A 26,982-nucleotide genomic window follows, 5' to 3' on the forward strand; every position below is an offset into this window, starting at 1 on the left:
TTCATTGTTTCAAACTTTCAGTTTGGAAAATTCAGACATTAAGGGTTAATCTACATTTTAAAATAGCTGCCTTTGGAGGAAATTCTGCTATAAATGAGAAACCTGTGAGGAGTTCTGGGTTCTCTCTTTATGTTAGCTTTGGCAGGGCCAGGAGCCTGTTTTGATGATAAAGCCAGCATTGGAAACCTGTATTTTATATCGCAGGAAAACCGAGCAAATTTAAAACACTCCACATTTGCCTTTTGACACCCCATAACCAATAGATGAACTTTAATTTCTGGGAGGCCTCCCAGTGATTAATGCCTTTCCATTTATGACGTGAGAAGAATGAGCCGTATGTTACAGTTGGTCTTCTGTCCGTTTCTGAAGAGCAACCATGCCAGGATTTTGATGTGCACTCGCGTTCTGGCACCAGGCTTCACACTTCTCACCCAGCACAGAGCCAGCTCACAGATCCTGCTCGGCACAGCGACTCCAGACACACAGCCTGTATTTGAAGGCGGCCTCCTAAAATGTGGCAGGCACATCCCCGTTTTCCTATTTGGAACCCGTCCTGTGGGGCTAGGACCTCTCTCAGCTGCCTGTAGAGCAGCCTTGGGAGAGCTGCGTTGGTTAGCTACTTTTTGAAGCCATCTCCATGAAGGTGAGGCTTGGCGCTATGCAAACGGGTTCTGTTGCCTATACTTAATGTTCAGAGGAAACTGTTACATTTCTCTCTTCACATTTTTCACGTTTCCATTAGAGATCACATACTCTTCTCTCTTGGAGGGGACAGTATTGGAGTCAATACCTTTGGAGCCTTCCTTGATTCCTACATCCTCCACGGGAGAGGAGTGACATTCACTAAGCCATATGTGGCAGTTAATGCTGTCCACCAAATATTTTTGATTCTTCTTCCTTTAAGGCACATGGTAGGATTGCATTTCCTGCCTTCCTCTGTGGCCATGTAACTTGCTTTGGTCAATAAAAATTGAGCAGAAGTGACATGTGTTACTTTGCACTGCAAATGTTAAGAGCTACTGCATGATTCACCACTTTCCTCCTCTTGCTGCTGCAGTGATTGGAGAAGCAGAGGTCAAGAGGAGGCCTCCATCAGCCTGGGTCACTGAGTGACTCTGAGGAATAGAGAACCCCTGCTCACTGGTGTTAGACGTGTAGCATGAGCAAGAAATGCAAGTCGGTGTGTTAACCCCAGAGATCTGAGGATTTGCTACTGCATCATAACCTAGCCTGTGCTGACTGATGGGCCTTGTTAACTGGAGAGTAGAACCACTGCATTGAAGCTTAAACAGTCCAGAGCCAGCTCCATCTCTTTCTTGTCTCACTTTCTCTTTTAGGTACCAAGAAAACAGGTGAGTTTCCTTCATGTGGAAAAGAGACAGAGTCCGCTTTAGCAGTTACACCATCTTCCAACTTTTCCCCCTGCAACAGGCTAGAGATGCCAAAGTGTAAATCAAGAAAAGAAATAGGAGAACCTGCTACGTTCTGCAACTAATTTCACTATTAACAATTTTACTACGTTTTGATCCCACTTAGTTCTTGTCCATTTCTTCTCACATCGGTTAGGAAGCCCTAAGAAGAAGAAGTGATGATGACTGTTTTCCCAAACTTCCATCACTTATAGATCTTAGCTATTTGTACAGCACACTACTTAGTCACATCCATAGCTAACAGATGTAGGCATACTATTTTTGTTGTTTCTTAAAAGTCCTGAAATGGTAGCAGACTATTGGTTTATAGAAGTGATAGTCAGGATTCTAACATTGGCCCTAAGTTTCTAAGCCCCTGGTGTATGTGCCCTGAATCCCCTTCCCTTTGGTATATAAATGAAAATATCATTTATATATAAATAAAATATCGCTTCCATTGTTAGTTTACATTATATGGCAATGGTTGAAGAAATTTTGCTGATGTAATTAAGGTCCCTAATCAGTTGAGTTTGAGTTAATCAAAAGGGGGATTATTTTAGTTAAGCCTAATCTAAACAGGTAAGACTTTTAAAGAGAGTTTACAGGTCACAGATAGAAGTTAGAGTTATTTTCCTCTTGGTCTTAAGGGAGAAAATAGTGATGTCATGAACAGCTGATGGAAGATGCCACATAGCAAGGACCTGAGATTGGCTTCTAGTTGCTCAGAGTGGTTCCTGGCTGACATATAACAAATAGGGACCTCATTCAGAAACAAATTCCTCCAACAACCTAAGGGAGCTTGGAAGCAGCTCTTTCTCTAATTAATTCTCCAGATGAGAACATAGATGGCCAGCATCTTGATTTAAGGCTTGTGAGACCATGAGCAAAGGATCCAGCTAAAATGTGCCAGACTCCTGACCTACAGAAACTGTTAGATAATAAATTTATTGTTGGTTTAATCTACTAAATTTGTAGCAATTTATATGCAGCAACAGGAAACTAATACAAAAGGAATCTGATCAGATAGTTTTTTCTAGAAATATCTGGCTGTTGTTTTAATAACAAATCATCTAGGCATGTCCTGCTATCTCCTTAGCTTCCTGAAATCAGCTTTAACTCCCATATGGAGGGAGGAAATTGGAAGAGGTTCTCACAGTGGTTAAATGTGGCACTTGATGTTTTCAGTGCACCTCTGATCAAACCACTGCGGGCAGCATAAGAGAGTTTCATGGTCTCTAGTCATTTTAGATGGACGGTGTCCACCTTCTCTACACAGGGAGTGCTGTTGTCCTCAGACTAGAGTCATTCACTAAAAGTCATAAGAACCTGGGATAGCACCAAGATGATTTGAGGATACCAGGGAGTCTGTGATGTATCTCTAAAACCAAATGATAGGCTCCTTTGGAGCACATTTTGGAAGGGAACTATGATGATGTAGAAACATCGATTTGGGACTGGTTGGAATGCATTTGGTCTTTTAAGGTGGATTTTAACGTTAGAATGTATACTTTCATGATGGTGGTCCCATAAGATTAGTGTCATATAGCCTAGGTGTGTAGTAGGCTATACCATCTAGGTTTGTGTAGGTACACTCTATGATGTTCACACAATGATGAAATCGCATAATGACATATTTATCAGAATGTATCCCCATCATTAAGCAATGCATGACTGTAAATTAGTTCAAAAGTATTTAAAGCTGTGGCTTCCTCTAAAGAGTTTGCGAAGGCTCTTGCTGAAAACGCTCATAACATAGAGTGGACAAATAGAACTTATGTGTAAAATTGTTCAAATCTATGACATGAGAGTTTCTGAGGAATGCTGAATTGTTGCTTCTCCCACTGATTAATTAGATAAGCATAAAAAAAATTATGTGATTACTTCTCCACATAGTTTCACCAGTGTTATAGATCATCAGTTCTCAGATGGAAGCCCCAGCCAGGGCTAAGAAATGGCCGGTGTTGGCTTTCTTCATGCCCTGTAGTCATTCAGAGGTTTCTAGGTAGCCTACTTCTTGGATTATCCTGCCATTTTCATTGGTTGGAGAAGGTGCATCAGCTTACAGGGGAAACAGTTGATATTCTGAAAATAGCAGTCCTTGGTGCCTCTTACTCTGGGTAGTGATTGATGGTGCCAGCTAGTCTAGAAGTTTGCTCATTGGTTTTTCTTCAGTTCGTGCTATTGTCCACCTGTGTTGATAGTAGAAAAGTTCTCAAAGAAGATGATTTTCAGGGACTTGGGGCATTTGAGTAGGAAGCTGAGATAACTAGGACACCATGAAAAGATGCAGTACCATGAAGAGATGCAAGGTTGGCTGTCTTCTTGTTTTGATCATCTTCCCTTCCCCATCTTATAAAGACCCTCTCCCTGATTCCCAGGAATGTTGTGCTGCCCATTTACTATTTAAAAATATTATCTCTTTTGCTACTTAATGTTGCCAACCTAGCATGCTAGTTTATCTCATTTAGAAGGATACAAATATGATTATTTAATTAAAGTACATAAGTAGGATCACATTGTGAAGGATCCATGAACTTATTCCTTTAAGGCATATTTAAAGTTTAAAAGATGGTATTCATTAATCTAAACAAATCTCTATTTGAGCAGTAGGGCAGGGACTTTTGAGCCCAGGGATGTGTGTGTACTTCTCTTCTAAGCATATTTGTCATTCTCTCATATCTTTTCCCCATTAAGAACAGGGGTCTATGACTGAATACTCCACTCCCAAAAGGCTGCCAACCATCTGCAGTAGATGGAAAATGCTTTCTCCCAAAGACATATAGTTCCCATTGGGGTTTATACCACTCTATCACCTACCTGAGTTCTAAATCAAGTGAGAGATACACAAAAGAGTGGGGCGACTGGAAATAAAATGTCAGTTTCAATACTAATAGCATTATTGAAAAACAAGATGTAAGCATATGACTCATATGCGCCCCAGAATTAGGCAGACCTTTCCACCCAGTCAGAGACAGCCTGGAAGACTATAACCTTCCCTTCAAGAACAATTTCCTTACCACTCAGCTACCTACAAGTGGAGAATTGACCCGACCATATGCTCTCTGAAAGCAGGCTGATCCCAAAGAGAGGAGGAGAGGAAAAGGGTTGAGCTACTCATATATCATTCCTGCTCTCAAATTTACCAATTTCTACAACTTTACTTCCACAACTGGCTATATAATTTGTGGGCCTAGTGTAAAATAAAAATGTAGGACTCCATGTTCAAAAATTTTAAGAATTTCTATGATGACAGTAGAGCATTGAATCAAACATGGGCCCTTCTAAGTGTGGAACCCTGTGCAAGTGTACGGGTCATGCATCCACAAAACCAGCCCTGTTCACTTCTTACCTGGGAGGACTGAGTAAGGAAGTGGAACGGATGCAAGAAGGTATTACATTAATTCACATTCATCTACATGGACACGCAAACCAAGTACAAAGGAAGTTTCCTCAAACAATGAAATTTCCAAGTCTCCTGTTTTCTTATCCCTTAGGTTTAACCACCAAGTCTGTGGTCCACTAGGGGAGTGGAAATACCTCTCAGGATAGGAGAGCGGCAATCTCGTCAGGCAATTCTTGCTCGCATAGCCATGGGCCTGCTTTCCTAGTACCAACCACCAGTTGCTTTATTGATCCTTTTGACATACAGAGAAGAATTTACTTAAGAAGGCTTTGAAATAGGTCAGAATTATGCAATCATAAAATCAACTCCAAGGCTACTTAGTACCCAAGGCTAAAATTTTACTCCTATTTTTTTATTTGTCTCAAATTATGTCCAGCTACACTCTTCAATAAAACTGTCAGAAATTGTGTGATGAAATCAAACTGCATCTTAAATATATTTCTGTAATAAAATGCTAACAATTCAATAACCCATGTTGAACTATAAACCCCTTCTATTATCAACTTCACAGGGAGAAGTTAAAGTTCAAATAGTAGAGTCCCAAATAAATTAATTTCCAAAATTATCAAATTAATTTAAAAATAATTAAAGTCTGAAGTCAAAAATCCTTGGTTCTTGTTAGTTAAATGTCCAAAGAAATTAAGTCCCCAATTAAAGACATGAATCTTTCCCAATACTTCATATTTTTTTCAGTTTCAACTGGAGGGATTCTGCAAGAGAAATAAACTGGCTTTACCAGTTTTGTAATTTTGAGAAAAATTTATTTCACATTTTAGGAAAGAAAACATGGCCTTAGGACAGCATTCCAGAGGTAATTTTAAATAAAATATGCAATAAGGTCACCATGGAGAAAACTGAACAGCTTTAGACATTGGAAAGTATCAGCAATAGGTTATTTTATACTTGGGATTGTCATTTTGACCACATGACAAAAGACTGTGGGTATTCCCATTGCCTGCCATCATCAGGCAGCAAACAGCAGGAACATAAACCTAGAGGGCGGAGGGTCTTCCGTTTAATTAGGAATGAGTCAGAGAGGCCGTGGAGGGGCTGTGAGTCATTCTGAAACTGAGAGTGAGCTGTCCTCATGGGGTCAAGGCAGAGCCAGCTCTGACACAGGGCTTCCATGCACTGTCACTCTCTGAGCAGCGTGGAACAGTGACGGACACTCAACACAGCCTCTGTGGCGGTGGCAGAGTGATAGTACCAACGGTTACTTTTGAGATATGACAAAGAACAGTCTTGTCCTTGAGCTCCAGTGCTGGCTGTGGGAGAAAATGGAGGCCTCTCCAAAGATTGTTGACTTTCTCTGGTGGCCAAAGGTGGCAGAGCACGTCTCCATTATCAACTGAGAAATCTTCCTTCTTCAAGCTGTGAAGTCTGAATCCTAGCATCAGTAGTATGGCAGGAACCAATATAATGGATCCCTTAGACCTTAGATCCCAGAGTAAGGACACTGGTTATGTTAAAATTTATCACTGAGAGGCCTCTAGGAAAGAGAATAATCTTCTTCTAATAGATAAAATGTGAACTCAGTTAATTACTTGGAATATTAAACAATATGTTTATTAGTTACAAATAGAATTCACTTGTGGAGTCTAATAACGAAAGACTTTTTCATCAATTTGTGCATATTCACTTTAGTGTTGTCTTCTTTCTGACAATGTATTGTCAGTGTGTTTCAAGCATTTCTATCCTTGCCCCTTCTCTGCATTTTTCCTCTCGTAAAGGAATGAAGATTGCCTCGAGTCACCTTCGTTGCACCCCCCTGCATCTTTTGTGGCAGGGCTGAGTCCTAAAGAGCCTGGGTCGTAAAGGGGAGACGTGGCTGTAATGATTCCCCATGTCTGATGTTCTGTCCTAGAGGCAGAAGAAGTGCGTTCAGCTTGGAGAATGAATCAATTCATGATGAATTCAGAAGCCTCTGCCCTTGAGCCTTTTCCGCATTATCCAGGCCAGTCTTGGAGTGGTTAAATGGTGATATGGTGAAGAGGTGAATGGGGGGTAACTCCTGCCCTCTGAGTCCTCAGAGGAGAACATCTGTTGCATAAAAGATAAAACTCAGCTGATAATGTTTTTATTATTCTCAAAAATAATTCCTTTTTCTCGAAGAAGAAAATCAGTGTAAGGGAAATGTGACATCTCATGAACTATTAAGGCCTTTGTGCTCTTCTGTATTCAAATCAGTTGATGTTATCCACAATTTTATTGATGAAGTCTTACTGGTTTTATAGCTCTACGGATGGCCGTATACATTCTGAACCAAGTCCGTGTGGTTTTAAGCAGATTTAATGTGTGCCCATGGAACAAATACAGTAGTTCCAAATTTTCACTTACAGAATTTCCTTTAAAGGATTTAAGGATTCAAAAGCTTACCAGCTTTGCACTTCCGTCTTCGAGTTTTCCATTTTCTACAGAAAGATACAATAAAAAAATATGCCCAGAAAATGTAAATGTAGGAACAATAGCTAGATACAACTCATGAGAAAATTGTCTGTAAGTTTATGATATCGTATCTTCAAAGCAAGCAAACTCATCACCAAGCCATGTTTAAAGTGAAAGTTTCCTTATACGAGGATATGAACGTTTTCATCCTTCATTGCTGTCCTTTCTCAATGTCTGCCTTTTGTATGTAGATGGCCATGAAGCCCAGCAGCTCTTCTGACATCACTCTTCTCTTGTTCGTTTCCCTACCACCATTCCAGGCTAGGCCCTCACAACCTCACATTTGCCCTGTTGTAGCAGTCTCATGACAAGCTTGGGACTTTCACGTTCTTCAGCTCAGGACTCCACTTTCCCTTTAGACTGGTGACAAATGGTCTTTTTCTTTGTAGCAGGCTCTGGGGTCCCTGGCCCTGGTGTCCCACCACACTTCCCTTTCCTTTGGTAGCTGTCAATATACAAGATATCATAGGGGCTCATCTTCAAACCTTGCTGTTCAGCAGCCCCTTTTTTGAAGTCTCTACTTCATATGCATATCAGTCTTTTTCTTTTTGGCTGTGTGGTTGTGGATAAGTTATGAAAAACAGAAAATAAGAAAGTACAAAGAACTTATATAGTTTTGGGCTGCCATCTGATAAGTTAACTGAAAGATGAATTTGACTTTGTTCATTTGTGTTTATTTTGGAGGGTGGGGGTTCATCAATTCTATCTAGCTTTCCAGGTTCCACCTTAGCAAAGGCCAATTTAAAGTTAGTCTCACATCCCAGCTTCACAGGTAATGTAGGCAGAATTATAGGTATCTCCTGGGCCTTTCCTGAGTAGTTATTATCTCTGAGAAGGTCCAAACGAGATGAGGCCCAGATCCCTTTATAATTGTCCCAAATAAATCCTCTCAAGATTTTCTCACCTCTTAGTTTATATTTTAATTTTACCTCCCACTCTTCTTGCAAAGCAGTGGATTTTAATCCATGGGCTTTAATTTTACAGCGCTGTGGGGTGCTGCAGAAGCCCACAGATCTGTAGCACTGGAGGAGAGCGTGAAGTGGTGCCGAAGCACGCGTAAACGTTACGGAGGTGTCCTACTCAGCCTTCAGCCAAAGTAGCTGTGTTTCTTGTTCTTATTTTTCATCTTATTTCCTCTCCTTTACATTTTGAATTAAAACGAATGGACTTGGATCCTGCCATTCCCTCAAGCAATCATCCCAAATCTTTCCATCAAAATTTCTTGAGAAAAAGTACTATACTACCCTACTGAAACTGTCCCCTTGAGGGTTACAAATGTCATTCAATTTTCTAATTAACTTTTGTTTTTATCTTTACAACCACCTTTGAAGCCACTGACCATTCTCCCCTCAATCAAGACTCTCTCTCACCATTTCCAGGATATTGTCCTGTCTCTGACAATTTTTGCTCCACTTTTTCTTGATTTTGTTGCCCACCCCCCCCCCCGCCCCGCTCCCCATATAGCATCCATCTTAGGTCATGTTCCCTAGAAGTGGAGTCTGAGATGAGAGTTACTGGCCAAGTGATTTATTGGAAGTGCTCTCAGAAGAAGGGGAGTGAGGGAAGCAGGGTAAGGCAGGGGCTAAGCAAGAAAATGGCTTCAGTTAGAGACCAATTTCAGTCTCATCCTATAGAACACTCTGGAATACAAATGGCAGCACTGTGTTTTCCCTTTGAGGCAAAGGGCTGGAGTTTTGTACCCAAGCTTTTAGCCAACAATCACAGCAATAGGGAGATGGATGCTCCAGCTTGTAAAGGGGATCCGGGCAGGGCCCTGTCAGCATCCGCTACATCATCTTTAGCTGTTTTCTCTTTCTTCTTGATATGTCTTCCTTAAAGCAGTGTACGCACACATTCTGTGTATATGTGTATGTCTGTCACACACATATTGCTGACATCTTGTCCCAACTGCAGATCTTCATTTCGTAATTCATTGCACATTGGATGTCTTACAAAGTTCACATGTTCAAAACTGAAATCATTACTCATTATTTTATCGCCTCAAACTGACTTTGCTATATTTGTAAATGGTATTGTTATTCTCCATTGTTGGCACTCAAAAGATTTTAAACCATCGTGCTTTCTTCCTCTGTCATCTAACTCTGTCACGGTTTCTTCTTTGTTTCCCACTTTCACTTCTCTGCAAACCACCAATGATTCTACTACCTTGACACTTTTCGTCTTTGTTCAGGACATTTGTTTCATCTTTAATGCTTTTCTACGCATTTGCACATTTGCGTATGAAAGAATTGATGAAGAAATGATGGACTGAATGATGCTTAGCTTCTTTTCTCTGACCCATTGCTTTCACTATACCTCCCTTTCCTTAATCTTTGAATATTCTCTTGCCATGTTGACTTCTCCAAGTGAAACTTTTTCGACTTCTCACTTCAGGCTAGTTTTTTGTAACTTTCTAACTAGATAATCAGACAGAGTCATCCATGTACATATACTTAATAGAGAGTGACAAAATGACATGAACGTTGTGAAGACAGTATTTATGACTTTTACCCCCTTAACCTATTGGGTTGAAGTAAGAAAATATGACCCATGCTATATCAGTAAAGGAAATATTTGGGAGCAAATTCTGTGGCATGTCTAAATTCATCATGAGTTCTCACAAAAGTGGTCTCATGTGTGGTGTATTCCCACCATGCAGGATTATCACATTCTGCCTGCCTGCAAATATCCAGAGATCTATAAATGTAGCAATAATAATTAATGTAATTTCTTCTTAAAATGAAGACAGCTCCATATTCTTGGATGAATCTAACATTATGTATTTACTTATAGTCAAAGAGTATCTTTGTATATTTGATGCTAAGGGTATTCTTTCAGGCTCTTTCTCCTTATGGCCCCTGCCCACAGGCCAACTCTGCCCTTTATAGGGAGCAGATTTGGTCAACTCTGTGGAATAATTATACATTTCACAGCTGAATAAGAGATTTAGAATTTAGAAATGAATGTTTGATTAGTTCCAAAATTGACAAAGCACGATTTCAGAGGGGAATGACAGTGGAAAAATTTAGTAATTACTCTCAAATGGCCAACAATGTGAAAAGATGCTCAACATCCCTAATCATCAGGGAAATGCAAATCAAAACCACAATGAGATATCACCTTACACCTGTTAGAATAGCTTTAATCAAGAAGACAAGAGATAGCAAGTGTTGGCCAGTACGGGTAGAAAAGGGAACCCTTGTACACTGTTGGTGGGAACGTAAGTGGTTCAGACACCATGGAAAACAGTATGGAGGTTCCTCAAAAAATTAAAAATAGAACTACCATATGTTCCAGCAATCCCACTTCTGGGTTTATTTCCAAAGGAAATGAAAATAGGTTATGGAAAAGATGTCTGCACTGCCATGTTTATTACGGCATCATTCACAATAGTCAAGATATAAGGATATAGAAACAACTTAACTGTCAATGGATAAAAATGTGGTATATACATACAATGGAATATTATTGAGCCATGAGAAAGAAGAAAATCCTGTTATTCATGGCAACAAGGGTGTACCTTGAGGGCATAATGCTAAGTGGGAAAGACAAATGCTAAGAGAAAGACAAATACTGTGTGATATCACTCATATGTAGAATCTTAAAAAGCTGATCTTGTAGAAACAGAGAATAGAATGGTGGTTACCAGGGGCTGGCGTTGGGGCGGGGGTTGGAGAAGATTGTTGGTCTTTGGGGAGATGTTGGTCAAATAGTACAAACTTGAAGTTAAGAGATGAATAATTTCTAGAGATCTAATGTAAAGCATTGTGACTATAGTCAATGATACTGTATTATATACTTCAAAGTTGCTAAGAGACTAGATCTTAAGTGTTTTCACCACAAAAAAAAAGAACAATTATGTGATGTGATGGAGGTCTTAGCTAAAGCTATGATAGTAATCATATTGCAGTGTATAAATATATCAAATCAACATGTTGTCTATATTAAACTTACACAATGTTATCTATCAATTATATTTCAATAAAAAAATTACTCTCTTTTTATACTTAAATGGTATACTTATTTTTTCTTCTATGGCTTTACATCAGCCACAGAGTAACCATAAGTCAATTTCACAAGCCATTTTTAGAATTTTACTAATCTTTTGTTTTATTAAGGAATATTGGCTTAGTAAAAATATTCACATGAAAGTAAGTCTCTTTGATTAAAACAAAAAGAACATGACTTGAAAATTTCTCTTCCAATAACAGCAAACTAGTTGACCTGAACCAGTCTTGTCCTCTCAGAAAAACTGAAGAACTTCCTCAAAGTTTAAAAAGACATCTTTTTGAAAGTATCAAAGAGCTTATAAACTAATGAAGAATAGTCGGTCAAGATTTTGGAGAACTCAGATAAGCCACTCAAAATTACTTTTGTTTTGGGAATATTTTCCCAGCCTGAGAGAGAAGCTTCAAAGCTAAGTTGTGCTTTTGGTAGTCTCATGGATCTGGGAGGAGAGAAATCAGATTCTGCCAAGGATGGAGAATCTGGTCCCCAATTAAAACTGGATTTATGAAGAAATATGCCTTTAAGGAAGTGTGAACCAGTAGCAAATCAGATTTCATAGGGATTTTCAGGCAGAATTTCATCACTTAAGGTTAAGGAAACCCCAAGTCCTTCTAACAACTTCCAGAAGCTACCACAGATAATTCGTGAAGTAAGTTATCATTATCTCAGATATCAAAATCATCTCCCAAATAATTTATTAAACTTCTATTGTATAATTAAAGATAACAAAGCAAGCACAAAATATCAGAAACAACATACAATAGAAACAGACACCCAAAGACATGAAATTTTGGAACTGTCAGACACAGACAGTGAAACAACTACTTTTCTTGTGGTTTTAAAAAATAAAAGGTAAGATTTAATAATTTGGCAGGAAACTAGAAACTATAAAAAATGAGATAGAAGATGCCTGTACACACCTAAAACGTCCAAAATCCAAAGCAATGACACCGCCAAATGCTGGCAATGATGTGGAGCAACAGGAAATTTATTCTTTGCTGGTGGGAATGCGAAATGGTATAGCTACTTTGGAAGATAGTTTGGCAGTTTCTTACAAAACTAAACAGACTCTTAACCAACAATCCAGAAATCACACTCCTTGGTATTTACCCAAAGGAGCTGAAAACTTACATCCATGCAAAAACCTGCACAAAGATGTTTATAGCAGCTTTATTCATAATTGCCAAAACTTGGAAGCAACCAAAATGTCCTTCAGTAGATAAATGGATAATGAACTGTGGTATGTCTAGGCAATGGAATATTATTCAGCACTAAAAAGAAATAAGCTATCAAACTATGAAAAGACATGGAGGAAACTTAAATGTATAGTACCAAGTGAAAGAAGACAATCTGAAAAGGCTGCATCCTGTATGATTCCAACTCTATGACCTTCTGGAAAAGGCAAAACTATGGAGACAGTAAAAAGATCAGTGGTTGCCATGAGTTGAGGGGAATGGGGAAAGACGAATAGGAAGAGCACGGACGATTTTCAAGGAAGTGAAAATACTCTATATGATACCATAATGATGGATATATGTCCTTATACATTTGTCCAAACACATAGAATGTACAACACCAAGAATGAACCCTAATGTAATTTGGATTTTGGATAATTATGTGTGAATGTAGGTTCATCAGATACAAATGTACCACTCTGCAGGGGACGTTGATACTGGTGGAAGCTATGCACCTGTGGGGGTAGAGGTGATGTTGGATATCTCTGTAGCTTTTGTTCAATTTTGCTGTGAACTTAAAACTGCTATAAAAAATGAATTCTTAATAAAATAATGGCATAGGTAATTTAAAAAGAAAACAAATAAAAATTGCACAATAGGGCCTGGCCCAGTAGTGTAGTGGTTAAGTTTGCATGCTCTGCTTCGGTGGCCTGGGGTTCATGAGTTTGGATCCTGGGCATGGACCTACACGCTGCTCATCAAGCCATGCTGTGGTGGTGTCCCATATAGAAGTACCAGAAGGACTTACAACTAGGATATACAACTATGTACTGGTGCTTTGGGGAGGAAAACAAAAAAAGAAGATTGGTAACAGATGTTAGCTCAGGGCCAATCTTCCTCACCGAAAAGAAAGCAATTAAAAAATGGTACAGTAAAAATTATGATAAAATAATTTAAGAATTCTGTTTATGAATTAGACACAGATGAAGAGATATTAGTTAACTGGAAGTAGATTAGATGAAACTATTCAGGAAGAAGTATAGAACAATATAAAGATGGATAATACAGATGAGGGATATGCAGCTTAGAAGATTCAAAGAGACTCTAATATCCATTTCATTAGAGTCTCAGAAAGGGAGAAAGAAGAGAATGGAGTAGAAGAAATATTTGATGAGAAAATAGCTGAAAATACTCCAAAATAGATGAAAGACACTCATCCTCATATTTCAAAAGCCAAATGAATCACCTGTGGGAAAATTTTTTTTTAAAGTCTTCTCTTAGACACATAGTGATACCCCAGAAACAAATCTTAAAATGGTTAGAGGACATTACTGTTAAAGACACAATGGTTACAATGAGAGCTTACTTCTTGAGCGCAACAATGGAAACCAGAAGGACAAAGGAATGATGTTTACAATGTATTAGAAAAAAATAACAGCTTCTAATCTAGAATTTTATATCCAGTGATTAAACATCCTTCAAAAATGAATGCAAAATAGTATTTTCGAGTGCACAACAACACAACAAAAGAATTAATCTCTATCAGCCTGCACTAAGGAAAATTCTAAAGGATATGTTTTAAGCAGAAGGAACATAATCCCAAATGAGAGGTCAGAGACGTGGAAAAAAAACATGCTATACATGAGAGTAAACCTAATGAATATTGGCTGGTTAAAACAACAATAATAATTATCTTTGATGTGGTTTAATATATTTCTAGTATAATATAATTAAAATACCTGACAGCATTAGCTTATAAATCAGAAGTTGGATAAGCAGATTTACAATTTTCCAAAGTCCTTATGCTCTCCTGGAGAATAGTAATGGTGGAGAAGAACACTAAATTCTGATAAGTTAAGAATTCTTGTTTAAATGTAGAGCATAAGGCATGCTGCAGATGCTGTTGTGCCTTGATCCATGATCCACTGGCCTACTTAAATACGCCTATTGGTGTAGTAGACTGTTCAGCATGCATACTGACAACTTAATATCACAAATGCCTACATCTCTCTTTCTGAAGGAATTCTATGGCTCTCTGAAGCTTATTCCATTACAATAGACAGAATACACTTTATGCAGAAAAGCTAACTACTCCAGGCATGTCCCACAAGCAATGGGGATAGAATTTGGTGAAAAGTGCCCTAGCCTGTCAGTCCTCCAGAGGGATGATCCTATGGTACGCTCCACAGGTTCTGAAAGGATTCACAGTAGGATTGAGCCCCACTTGTCCACAGGAATGCCTCACTCATTCATACAGCCTTTATTGGCTTCTTTCCCTTCTGTGTCTCATATCCCACACATTCCCGGTTCTTCCTGGGGTTTTCTCCAAGTAAACTTCTGGCACGTGAGGCCTTACCTTAGCGTCTGATTTTAGGAAAGCCCTGACTAAGACAGTTGCACTAGACTTGGCCCTAGAAAGCAGACTTTTAGACAGGATTCAGGTATTGGATCCCTTGGCCGTCAGATGACATGGACCCAATTGCTGATGATAAGTAGGCTGTGGAAAATCTTTTGTTTATTGTACTATCACAGTTTGGTAGACTATCACAGTGGTGGACTGGGATAAAGTATAGGTTGGCAGGGGGAAAGCGCTGGCTTTTGCTATGGCTTTAGCACCTGAACAATGAAAGGGGTCATGGCAGTTATAAGCAATGTTAGCTGGCTTTTCAACTCATGGAGGCCTTGAAGAAGGATACAGCTAGACTTAGGTCAGCTATGTAATCCAGAAGGCTTCCATGGAAGTGTTTAAAGAAATTCTTATCTCCTGCATCCAGAGGGCTGAATACACTGTAACTCAGGCCCCCAAATTGTTATAAGGATATTATAACGTACAAAAGAGATTGAATGCACTCCAGAAGAGATCCTATGCTAAAGTCAGGATCCTGATGGAGAAGGAGCAGGACTTACAACCTGACAGGGAAGGAGTGAGGGATGTGTTTGAAAACCTTGAAGCCCTCGATGTCTCTGAATCCTCCAGGGCAGCAGAAGCAGTCCTCTCCTTTGCTAGAAAAGAGCAGCCTCCCATTGCACTTAACTATCAGAGGCAGGATGGATGCAATTACTCTACTGAGCAATGAGGCTAGAATGACTTTGATCCACAAAGATCAATGGCTAATCGACCATGGAATTCCTAGAGGCTAGATAGACAGGCAGCTAACAAAGGTGCTTCCTAACTAATCAAAATGGTCATGAGCAGATGAGTCAAAGGCTAATGTTAGCCACTGAGATGGAAGCCTTCTTAACCAGCCTGTTAAAATAGCAACCTACTCTTCCCATTAAAATAGTCTGGCCTGCCACTCTCAATTACCTTTACTTAATTCTATCATCTCCTTTCACACTTAGCACTTTCTAACACTCTAGTTTCCCCTATTTATTATATTTCTTTTTAATTATTTACTTCCCCTACAAGACTGTAAATTTCACAGGGGCATTTTTGGAGGGTCTATTTTGTATACTGACATATCCCAAGCACCAAAACAATGACTGCCACATAGTAGGGGCTCAATGAACTTTGATTAATGAATAAAGTAACTTTCCTCGCTGCCATGAGATATTATTTTATTATGAGTGGTACCATGATGCAGTACAATTGGTCAGTATCGAGGGGTGACTTAGAAAAACAACTTCCATGAATCTTATGGCACTGTAAAGATGCTGTCCATTCCTTTGAATGAAGTATGTGTATTCTCAGGAGGCATTCCTGGCAAGCTGGGTGTACAAAGAATAAACTTTTTCCTAGGTAATTGGTTTACACTTGTCTTGTAGACCCAGGACTTGGGTTTTGCTCTTCTGAAGCAATTGTTTCTCTTTATTATCATTCTCTGGGATGTGATTCATTCTACCCTGTTTTACGTGTCATTGTAGTGTCCAGAAATTCTTTAAGAAAAAAATGGGGTGTATTTATAAATATTAATTATCTTTCAAAACAAACAGTTCTCAAAGGACCTAGAGTTTGGAAGGGGTTAATGCACTATCCAACATGCCTGGCATACTCTGAGAAGGGTATGTGTACTCCAAAGACCTGAGTAATGATGCCATTAACCTTTCCTAGCCTAGCTCTGTAAGGCACTTCACCATTGGTTCAAGTGACTCTTTTTCCTTTCATTGCGAATAGCTGGAATTTTTATTAAGTGTCATTAATCAAAGGTGAAAAATTCTCTGAGCGGGAAAATTGTCAGGGAAACTGGCTGCTGTATGTGGAAAAAAATAAATAAAAGGGTTTGATAATTATATATTAACTCAAGCAGTCATAGTCTTTTCAAATCATCACAGGTTGCAGCTCCTCTTTGATTTTAGGGGTCTAATTTGGGGGAAGACCTATTAATCTTTTTTCCATTTCTTTGCCTTTCTTATTCCGTAATTGAACTGTTCAGGTGTTATTGATTAATGTAGCTTTCTTAAATGACAGGTTGGTATGGCAGCCAACCCGATTCTCTATGCTGTTCTTTCTTCTGAAATGACTCATGAGATATTCTGGAATATGGGGAAAGAATACGAATTTTAAGTTTTCTTATAAAAACAGATAGGCAACACTAAAGAGGGGAAATCAAGCTTTTCTTTGGATCACTGGTGCTGGGGCTAATTGGAATGAACTTTTATTTGGATCCAGAGTAAGAGCTAGCCTCTTATAAATATATCAAATTTGAGGGAAAAAATGGAACTGAGGAAGGTTTATTAATATGCTCCCATAAGCCTTTAACTGAAGTGACTGCAGGAAGAAATTCCACTCCAGATGTAGCCTATTGAGGCTTATGCTAGCTGCAACAAGTAGGTGAGTAAAGCTCCCTGGACTTTTAATAGGCTCACATCACAGAGAAAAAAGAAAACATAATCTTGAGAACTAGGGAAAAACAAGATCAGTAGAAAGTAGGCATTTAGAAAGGTAGACCCTATAGGATTATATCATAGCCCAGAACTGCCAATATCGTTTATTTTGTGGAATAAACATCTGTGCTTTGCAACATAATTGGGGGATACAAGTGCACTGTGAGTTCTGTTTAGTTTGCAACTCTGGTTGTTTCTTCCCCCACACTGTTTGTGTTAATTGCCCCTTGTGGTTGAGCTGCAGAGTCTCTAATCCTCCTAGTGTGCAAGTGAATTTGTGCTGTGCTTCTCTCAAACACACCTGCAAGAAATTGCAATAGCTTTAAAAAGTGAAGATGTTTCCCTCACTCCATGTTGCATAGGGGTCCTGACTACCTGAGGTATCATCACAAAAGATAATTTAATAATAGCAATGATGATGTAGGCACCTGAAATTCCATCTGGCAGTGTACACTGTGGTGTGATATATATGTATGGAGAGAGATTTTTATAAACTTGGCTAATGTATTTCCACTGCTGTATACACATGCTGCATGCTCTTGCTTGGACATCCAAAGGAAGATTTCAGCAATAGTTATAACAGTGAATTCATTACAAGTTGGTGAATGCTTTGACAAATTGTGTCCTGTTTCATACCACCCCTGAATTTTTCTCTTAATGTTTAAATTTAGGTTAGAATAAAATTGTGTAAATACAAAATTGGAAAAATAATCTGCTTCCTACTTATGGTCTTGTTGGAGCTCTGGATTCCAGAAAGCAAAAATAAATGCTATTTTTACTAAAATGTGCAACAGAGTTTAAAGATTTTCCAAGCTTTCAAAATTATTTATTTATTATACCTTAAAAAATAGATGGCCATTTTTTAGGGCGGGGAATAATTTTAAACAAGGCTAAAGTATTTTTAGAGGGATCTGTAACACTGTTGAATGAATAAATGGATGAGTGTATGGATGGATAAATGAATGAACTAGATGAACGTGTAAATTCATTGACTAAACATTATTTTTGATTTATTCGTTTATATATATTTTCAATTCTTTCTATCCTGGGCATAGATCAAATTTTCTAAGTGGGCAATATTTGTTGGTTCTTGGACATTACTATATGCCTGTACATCTTACTTGTCATTAACCAAATATTTTGAAACTTGGACTTAGAAAGTTAGAACAGTGCTATGGCTGTGAACCATCTGCTTTCTCTCTGCTCTCTGATCGTATTGCTCTTTATCTGCCACAGAATATGCAATAGAGGACACCTTGGATTTTCCTATCTTTGGAAATTATTTCTAGATTTAACTGGGTCTCCTTATAGCTGATAGGATTTCTGGAGTGTGTGTTTTTGTGTGCACAGAAGGGTGGGAGAAGCGGAAGTTAAGTCGACTACAGAAGAGTCTCTATAGAGAATTCTCAATAGTTTGTACTTACTTTTCTGTTTTGGATGCTCTCAGCTCACTGCTAGCTGATTAGTTTGCTTTCATATTTGATATATATTAAAATGATTTTAACTCTTAGCACTGTGATATATTGCTTAATACAGCACATTAACTTTTATTAAAGGCAAAAAGCAAAAGCTGTTTTCAACTAAGATGGTGTGGATGCCACTGAAGCCTCACCTGAAGGCTTGTCTGGTCTGTATTCTTTCTCCAGAACAGGTGCGTAACATTTTGAAAATTGAGCCTGAAATTTGGTTCCAGTTGAGCTAGGCATCAAAAAGCACATATTGTCAGTCTGTTTCTTAGAAAAAATGATACTAGTGAGGCTGCTATCTTGAGATGTTAAAAATTTCCGTTGAGATTGAGTTTAAAATGCCAAATGAACACCTAAGAGAACATGTTCAATCTGAATTAAATTTTTTAATCTTCAAAAGTGTTGGTTGTAATTTGGTAGGGATTTCAGATTTACTCAGCTCTTTTTTTCTTTAATGTGAGATTTCACCAAAACACTAGCTTTTTTATCAAAGAAAAAAATCAAGGCCGTGAAATACAATATATGGTATATCTTTCTCACATGTATAGCTTTTGATCAAGCAAAATAATCTCTAAAATAGAATAGGTTCTATTTTATTAATATGAAAAAATACAACACATTCTTTGCAGAATAAAAATACTTCTGTGTCAGATAAGAATGCATTCACCTGCAACCAACAGAAAATATCGCTAACATTGACCTAAGCAATGACATTTAATTATCGTAAATCTGAGGAAGTGTGGTAATAGGAATGAGGAAGCTTGTGCAGCATTTTCACTATGCTGAAATAAACTGCTTTTTCTAACCTTTCCCCTTACCATGCTTGTTACTTCATTGCAAAATGACCATTGAAACTCAAGTTGTACCTAGCCAGGAGAAGGGCTAGTGCTAATAGAGTTTGCCACTTCCTTTTCCAGGAGAGCAATGCTTTCCCAGATATTCCTCAGGGGACTTCTGATTAGATCTCATTGGTCAGAATTGTAGCGCATGGCCACCCCTAGCTGCAAGGGAAGCTGAATTCTAAGCATCTAGTTTTGGCAAGACAATGGAAAGCAACTATTTAGCATTTCCAACCTCTATTGTAGAAATCAGCAAGGAAATAAAGGGTGGAGAATGATGTCAGCAGTATCTACCATTATGTCCATACTGTCTTATGTCCAACTGAGTTCTAGCAATTTGACCACAAAACAAGTTGTGGGACAACAGAGGAACTGAGTCATTTTTGTAACATTTATTGCAGAGGATCTTGTTGAGAGATAAATGCCATAATCTAGTAGTGTTAATACATATTGTAATTGCACACACAAAAAAGTCACTGGCTATTTTAGAAAAATGAACTTCAGTTGTATTATGTCTATCTTAAAAAATTAGGATGAAGAGCGGGGTTTTCTCTTTAAACAATCGTTTAATACAGTCCCTTTTGAGTAAATTGTGTCAGCAGATTAGTGTGGTGATTAGATAAGGATTTTTTTTGGTGAGGATTTACTTAAATGAGCACTAGTATCACTACTCAAATGAGTATTCATAACCACTACTTGTTTTATTCTAGAGCGGCAACAAAATGGCAGAGACGACAGCTGCCACATCATATACATACACACACTCCTTCCTACACAAACTATGCTTTGTACATCAGATGCAGCATAAATACCATGGCATGTGGCAGTTGCTATGGCGACAAGCTTTTTTTTTTAATGAAGAGCAGATGGAATAGGCATGTAAAACTTGCATAAGTTGTTAGTAATCTGTGAGTTACTGCAGATTAGTTGATGAAGGAAACTTTAAAATTCTAGCTTTTCTAATTCTTCCATATAACATTTTCCACCACCACTTTTCTTCTTTTCTTCTGTCCATTTTGGTATCCAAATGGCAGTGGAAAATTGTTAATTGTTTTTCCTGTACCACAGAAATTATATATATATATTCCTGTCCTTGCTTTGCCAAATAAATTTCTATTGTGGAGCTTTTAACTCTTTCACAGTATACATGTATATTTCCAATGGCTCCATGTTAAGTCCCTTTCATTTAAGTCCAATTCATGCAATATACACGGTAATTTTGAGAATGGTTCCAAGTTTGAAGTGGTTACAACCAGTGAGAAATAGGCTTGTTATACAGTACAAAGAGCTGTATAATGCATAAGTGCTGTAGGACATATAATTAGTATTTCGGATTAGTTTTTGTTCCGTTTGTCTAATCGTCCAATCTAGGCAGGCCTTGTTCTGAAGGGCCCTAATCATCTGTACTTTCTAGCTGCTATATGGAAATGGACAAGGGAAAAAAAACCCTTGAGGAATGATTTGTGGTTGTAATATCATAAGCAATGATTTTCCTATATTAAAAAACTCTCTATATTTATGTGTAAAACCAAATGGCAAAGGAGATCTCAACATAATTCAGCAACTACTTAATGTGCACTTGGCATAAGGCAACATGAGACAATGGTACCTCAGGGGCAAGGCACAGAAACTGCTTTCAGGGACAAGAGACTTATGGAGGAAATGCCACAAACATGTGTCTCTAATATGAAATAGACCCTAAATGTCATTGAAGAGGGAGCTGTTGATAATCCAGGCAGGGGGAGATCATCATGCTCATGGCTCTCTTTGATGCTTCCAGATCATTTGGCGCTATTGGTTTTATGCAAATCTTTCTTAGACCTTCTCTCCAAGCATCTGTGATCCTGCACTTTTATGTTTCTTTAATCTTCTTTGATGGCAAATTCTCTATCACCTAGACTGTGGAAATATCCTGGGAAAGTTGGTTCCCTCGGATAAGAGAATAAAATTACATTAGATCCACTTTAATTATTCCTTGGACTCTTTCTTGAGTATTTCCTCAAAGATGAGTCAGGTTTATTGTTAATCTTTATATTTTCTATTTTGTGTGAGGATAAAACAGAGAAAACGGATTCAGGATCAGCAGTTCTTTAATACTCTCAGCATGTAAAGACATCCCTGGGGATTGCACCTTTGCTTGCCATTTTAGATGCTGTGATGACTTGTGCTTCTGCTTCAACTGGTAACCAGCTTCCTGATGTTATGTTGCAGTCTCTTCCAGTTAGGCTCTGATGTGTGTTTGGTGAGCAATGTGCCCCTGCCCTTACTGTCCAGGTGCTCTCAGACACGCCTCATGGAGGAACCGATAGAATCCCAGGCGGAACTGATGCCGATCTTCACAGACTATTCATTACAGGAGCAACTGTTGCCGCTTCTGCAGACTGATGCAAAAGTTGGGGCCACAAACCCTTATTCATTAATTTATCCATTTCGCATCTACTTATTAAAACGTACCATACACCAAGCCCATACTGGGCACTTGAAATACAGAGGTTAACATGATAGAATTCTGGTGCTTGTAATAGAGAGAGGGTATCAATAATAATATATCAATATCAATAGAAAAAGAATGTACATTCTTTTATTTTTAATGATGGTTACAAATTTTATCTGCTGTAAAGTGATATGACACATCTGCTATGTGGGTTGATGTGACAGAGCACAACTGGGGAGGGTAATTTAGACAAGGTGGCCAAAGGCAGCTTCTCCAGAAAGAAACATTTGAAGTGAGAGCATTTGGTTCCTAAATTGAGCTTCAAATCAAAATGGTAGCAGTTTCCACTTCCGGCCTGGGTTGTTTATGTTTTGTGTGTTCTGCAGCACTTTCTAAGTAGTCAGTGTGAAAAATCTAAGATTAAAGACATCATTTGTTTTGTTGTTGTGTAATCAAGATAGCACCCATTGTGTTATCAAGCTTGCAAAAGTTATCAAGCTTGATTAACCACTCCATGCATTGAGATAAGGACAATAATCATAGTAGTTTTTTAAAATTATGATTTCACTTTATTGTTATACCTACTACAGTAAGTCTAAAATAATTGTATAATTACAGAAAGGAAAAAAAGAAAAGATAGTCCTTCCTCAGTATTAATATTCTGAATCCAAAATGCATTTATTATTTCTTAGTGATAAATTCTGGGTTTTCTTAGTGATAATTCTGGTATTTAATTTTTCAAAAAGTCCATTCGTTAGAGGTAAGTATATCCACAGTATTTTAGCACATAAGATAAAAATGTGCCTTTTAATGTCATAAGAGTATCGCATACAGGTACTACACATGTTGGATTTAAAACTTGAGAAAGTCTCACTTATCAAGAACCAATACATAATAATTACTGTAATCATACTGCATTCCTTAATAAATTAACCCTTCACTCCATGGGAAGCTAAGGAGAATTAAGCATGCTTTGTCTTCCAGAGAGTTACATGTATTTTTATATTTCCAATTCATTACAAAAATAATTGTGGACTCTAATTTTGTTTAACTAGTGTGCTGCTTATAATTGCAAAATAGCTCTTAGACAATTGCTGCACAGGCTTGGCTATGTAAGACATTAATGACTGTTCAACCTCCAGTAAGACACTTAATGTGGAAGGACGTGAGAGATTTATAATTAAAACAATCTTCTCAATGAACTGTTTGCTCAGAAAACAAACAGTTCGCCTTTACCTTGGCATTAGTAATTGACAATTAACTGACAACATTGTTGACAGTGCATTTAACTATGTTTTACCGCTTATTAGAAATAGGATTTACTTCCGTAACATTATCACATTACATTCTTATGAAATTATTAACCATAACGCACTAGTGAAATACATGATTGAATACTCTATTCTTCTTATTAGTGCCATTGGTATTAATCAATGCAACGGAGAAGCCGGTATTGTTTCTAGTTGTGATTATTCTCTCTTTGTATTTTCACAAGCGATGTCAGATGAACAGACTTGGAAAAATGTAGTTCACATAAAAAAAGAGATTTAACTATTGAAATCGTAACAAAGCTCTTGGAATTTTTTTCCAAGACAATTCTTTTTTTTTCAAACTTTTAGAATTTTATTTTTTTAAAAAAAGACATGCTTGTAACTAGCATACGTCATGTTACAAAAATGCTATCTACTTAAATTTTCCAAGACAATTCTTATCGAATGGAATAGATTTATCATCACAAATAAAACTGGTCTAATTGCTTATTTTTTAATACATAAATACAGTGAATTCCAAAGCACCAGACCCTGAAGGTTTTCTCTTCACAGGCACAACAGAAATTTTATGTTTTCTGACATTCAGGCGCATCAACGTTTTCAGTGCGCTCGTCTTGTAGGCTAGCCATCGCTGGGGCTGATGCTTTGAAAACTAGGAAGTCGGTGGGTTGGACATTGAGGTCCCTTTCAACACCATTTTTGCATCCTCTTTCCTCATCAGCCCACCCCCTCATACACCTTTCCACTTTGGGGAAAGAAATTCCATATTTGGAAAGAAGACATGAGATTGACAACTAAGACTATTATTTAGTGTCGGGGCCAGCGGCAAGTTAAGCGTAACTCTCTGAACCTCGGTTCTCTTATCTGTAAAATAGCAAGTGAACTAAGAGCACCTGCCTTGACTACCTCCCAGGGTTCTCCTGAAATCACAGTGAGAAATGTTTTGTGAGAGTGCTATCCACACGTTAGTTGTTGATGCTTCAAAACTCATTTTCAGTTCTCATTAATGTAAATAATATAGTCATTTCCTATTAGTATTCGTATTTTAATCCAATCAGAGGCTTAAAGCAAAGTTATTATATGCAATGTAGTATAGTAGGAAGATCAATGGTTTGGAGTCTGACAGATTGGTTTTGATTCTTGACGATTTTTGACAACCTGTGTGTCTTCAAGTAAGTTACTAAACCCCTTAGGCCTCAGTTTACTAATCTGCAAAATGGCAGAGATAATGGGAAGACTAAATAAAATAGCATGTGTAAGATTACTGGGGTATTATAGGTACTCAGTCACTGCTAGAGATTACTAATGACAACACTGAAGGAATTCGAGGACTTTGGTATAGTCTTTTCCTCCTCTGAAATTACACCTAATAGGCTATTTACCTCTGCAGCCCTTGCTGACCCATTGAAAAAAAACGGGTTAATAATAATTTCAACTTGTTTTCTTGCATAAAAGGCTGATCTTTCTTAGTACATGCTTCTATTTCATGGTTTTGTCACACATTCATTTCCCCAATTCATCTTTTAATAATAAGAGCATATATATCATCTACTGTATATTTATACACATAGGCTTAACTACTGTACTAGTTTTCTATTGCTCCCATAACAAATTACTACAAATTTAGCAGCTTAAACAACACAAATGTGTTATCTCACAATTCTATAGATCAGAAGTCTGAGGAGAGCATAGCTGAGTTCTCTGCTCACCAGGCTGCAATCAAGGAATTTGGCGAGAGCTACAAATGCATCTGAGACTTATGGTCTTCGTCCAAGCACACTGGTGGTTGGCAGAATTTAGTTCATTACGGCTGTAGAACTTGGGTCACTGATCTCTTGCTAGCTATAAGCTGGTGGGGCGGGGAGGCTCAGTTTCTAGAGACCGCCTGTCATTCTCTGCATGTGGCTCTCTCCACTACATGGCAGTTTGCTGCTTCAATGCCAGCAGAGAATTTCTTTCTTCAGTTCTCACTCACATCACAGGCTGACCTGAAGTAGCAGTGTTGGAAATGGTGGATTGAGGGGAGGGTGCTTAATGGAATTCTGCTTCAGGCAGTTATTCGAAGAGCCAGGCTTCTTCTCTCTGTCTCTATGGCTCCACCCTCTTCTAAGCTCCCAGCATGTCCTTAGTTCACACAACAGCTGGACAGTGAGCCTCAGTCTAGATCTGGATGGTCCTTATTGGGCTCATTCTACATTTAGACAAAATGAGTAGACCACTTTTTTCTTCTTCACGCCAATCATTCTCTCCACTCTCTTGTTATGAAATCTAGGTAGGCTTTATTAAAATGTACACAATTTCCTTGAGAAAAGGTCATATATTTATTTAATTGTGCTGATTCACAGGTTTAACATATTACCTACCTTACTTTTGGGGCCCTGAGTGAAAGAAACAGAGAATGAATATATTCCAATGAATGGAAGCCAAAGGTAGGTAGAAATATTTAGATAATGGAGTGTTTGCCTTACAGTATAGATATTGTAGTCAGCAGTCCTGGGGGTTATGAGAAACCAGGGTGAACGGTAAGCAACACTAACAACTAGAAATGGCGTAGTCTTTTCATTGCTTTTGACTTTGGTCTAAAAGCGACTTGTCCAATAATAGAAAGATCAGATTTAATAATATTAATAATAACAATATTTATAATATTGTTAATATAAGTAATATTAATAATGAACAATTAAATTAATAAAATATTGTTTCATAACATTTTATTCTCATACATTTTTAAATTCCTTCCATGTGGCAATGTCACCAGACAAGACAGAGGAGACAACATGGAAACACAATTGGTTTATTATTCTGCAAACAGTCAGCAGGCGATCCAATAGGTCTGCCATACCTTGAGCACATGGGACAACTTTCAGTCTTTTATACCTAATAATATATAACACAAAGTCTTCCCTTCATTTCCTTATCTCTCATTGTATGAAACCCTCTCAATTTCCTTTGCTCAAGGTGAAGGTAGCTAGACCACTCATTGCTCCTTTCCTAATGCATTGACATTTTTTTCTCTTAAAATATTTCTGTAGTGGGGAAGTTAATTGCCATGGTGACCATGGTATGTGCACAGTTCAGCGCCGTTAGATTTCTAGTCTATTTTGCCAAACTCCGACTGTGTTCTTTGCTCACCCCACTTGTTAAGGTGGCAAGAAAGCTATCATTCTGAGGTTCCTCCTTCCTATTTGGTTTCTTCACTCAGTCCTTGTGACCAGTATCCATCCCTATGAATCTAATTATTTGACTCTACTAATTGAACGTAGTGCATTTTTTCTCCTCCAATACAATGGGCTCCTCTTCTGAGAAATACTGCTGACTTAACTTTTTAAGCACTTAAAAATATTTTCTTTCATTTAATCCTCTCAATAAGCCTTTGGAATTATTACTGTTTTCCTGGTGTTGAGACGTGAAAACCAAGGGCTAAAGAAAGCAAGTGATACACCCAAGGCCTCAAGGCTATAGACAGTTGAAAACATTTTAATATTTACAGGTCAGGTTGCAAGTCCAATGTTTTCAAAAATTATACCATACTTTTCTCAAATCAGTTCTATTTTGCTTGAGATAAATATTAAATCTTGGTTCTATAATTTTAAATTTCCTATTTTAATCCCAGTTTTAAGGTAAAAATGAAAATTTTCCAATTTAGTTTATTATGTAACTTTAAAATACAAAGAGTTAAGATTAAGCATAGAATAACATTTAATTCTT

This window comes from Equus przewalskii, chromosome 13 (assembly GCF_037783145.1).
Source record: "Equus przewalskii isolate Varuska chromosome 13, EquPr2, whole genome shotgun sequence".
In the NCBI taxonomy this organism is placed as follows: Eukaryota; Metazoa; Chordata; class Mammalia; order Perissodactyla; family Equidae; genus Equus; species Equus przewalskii.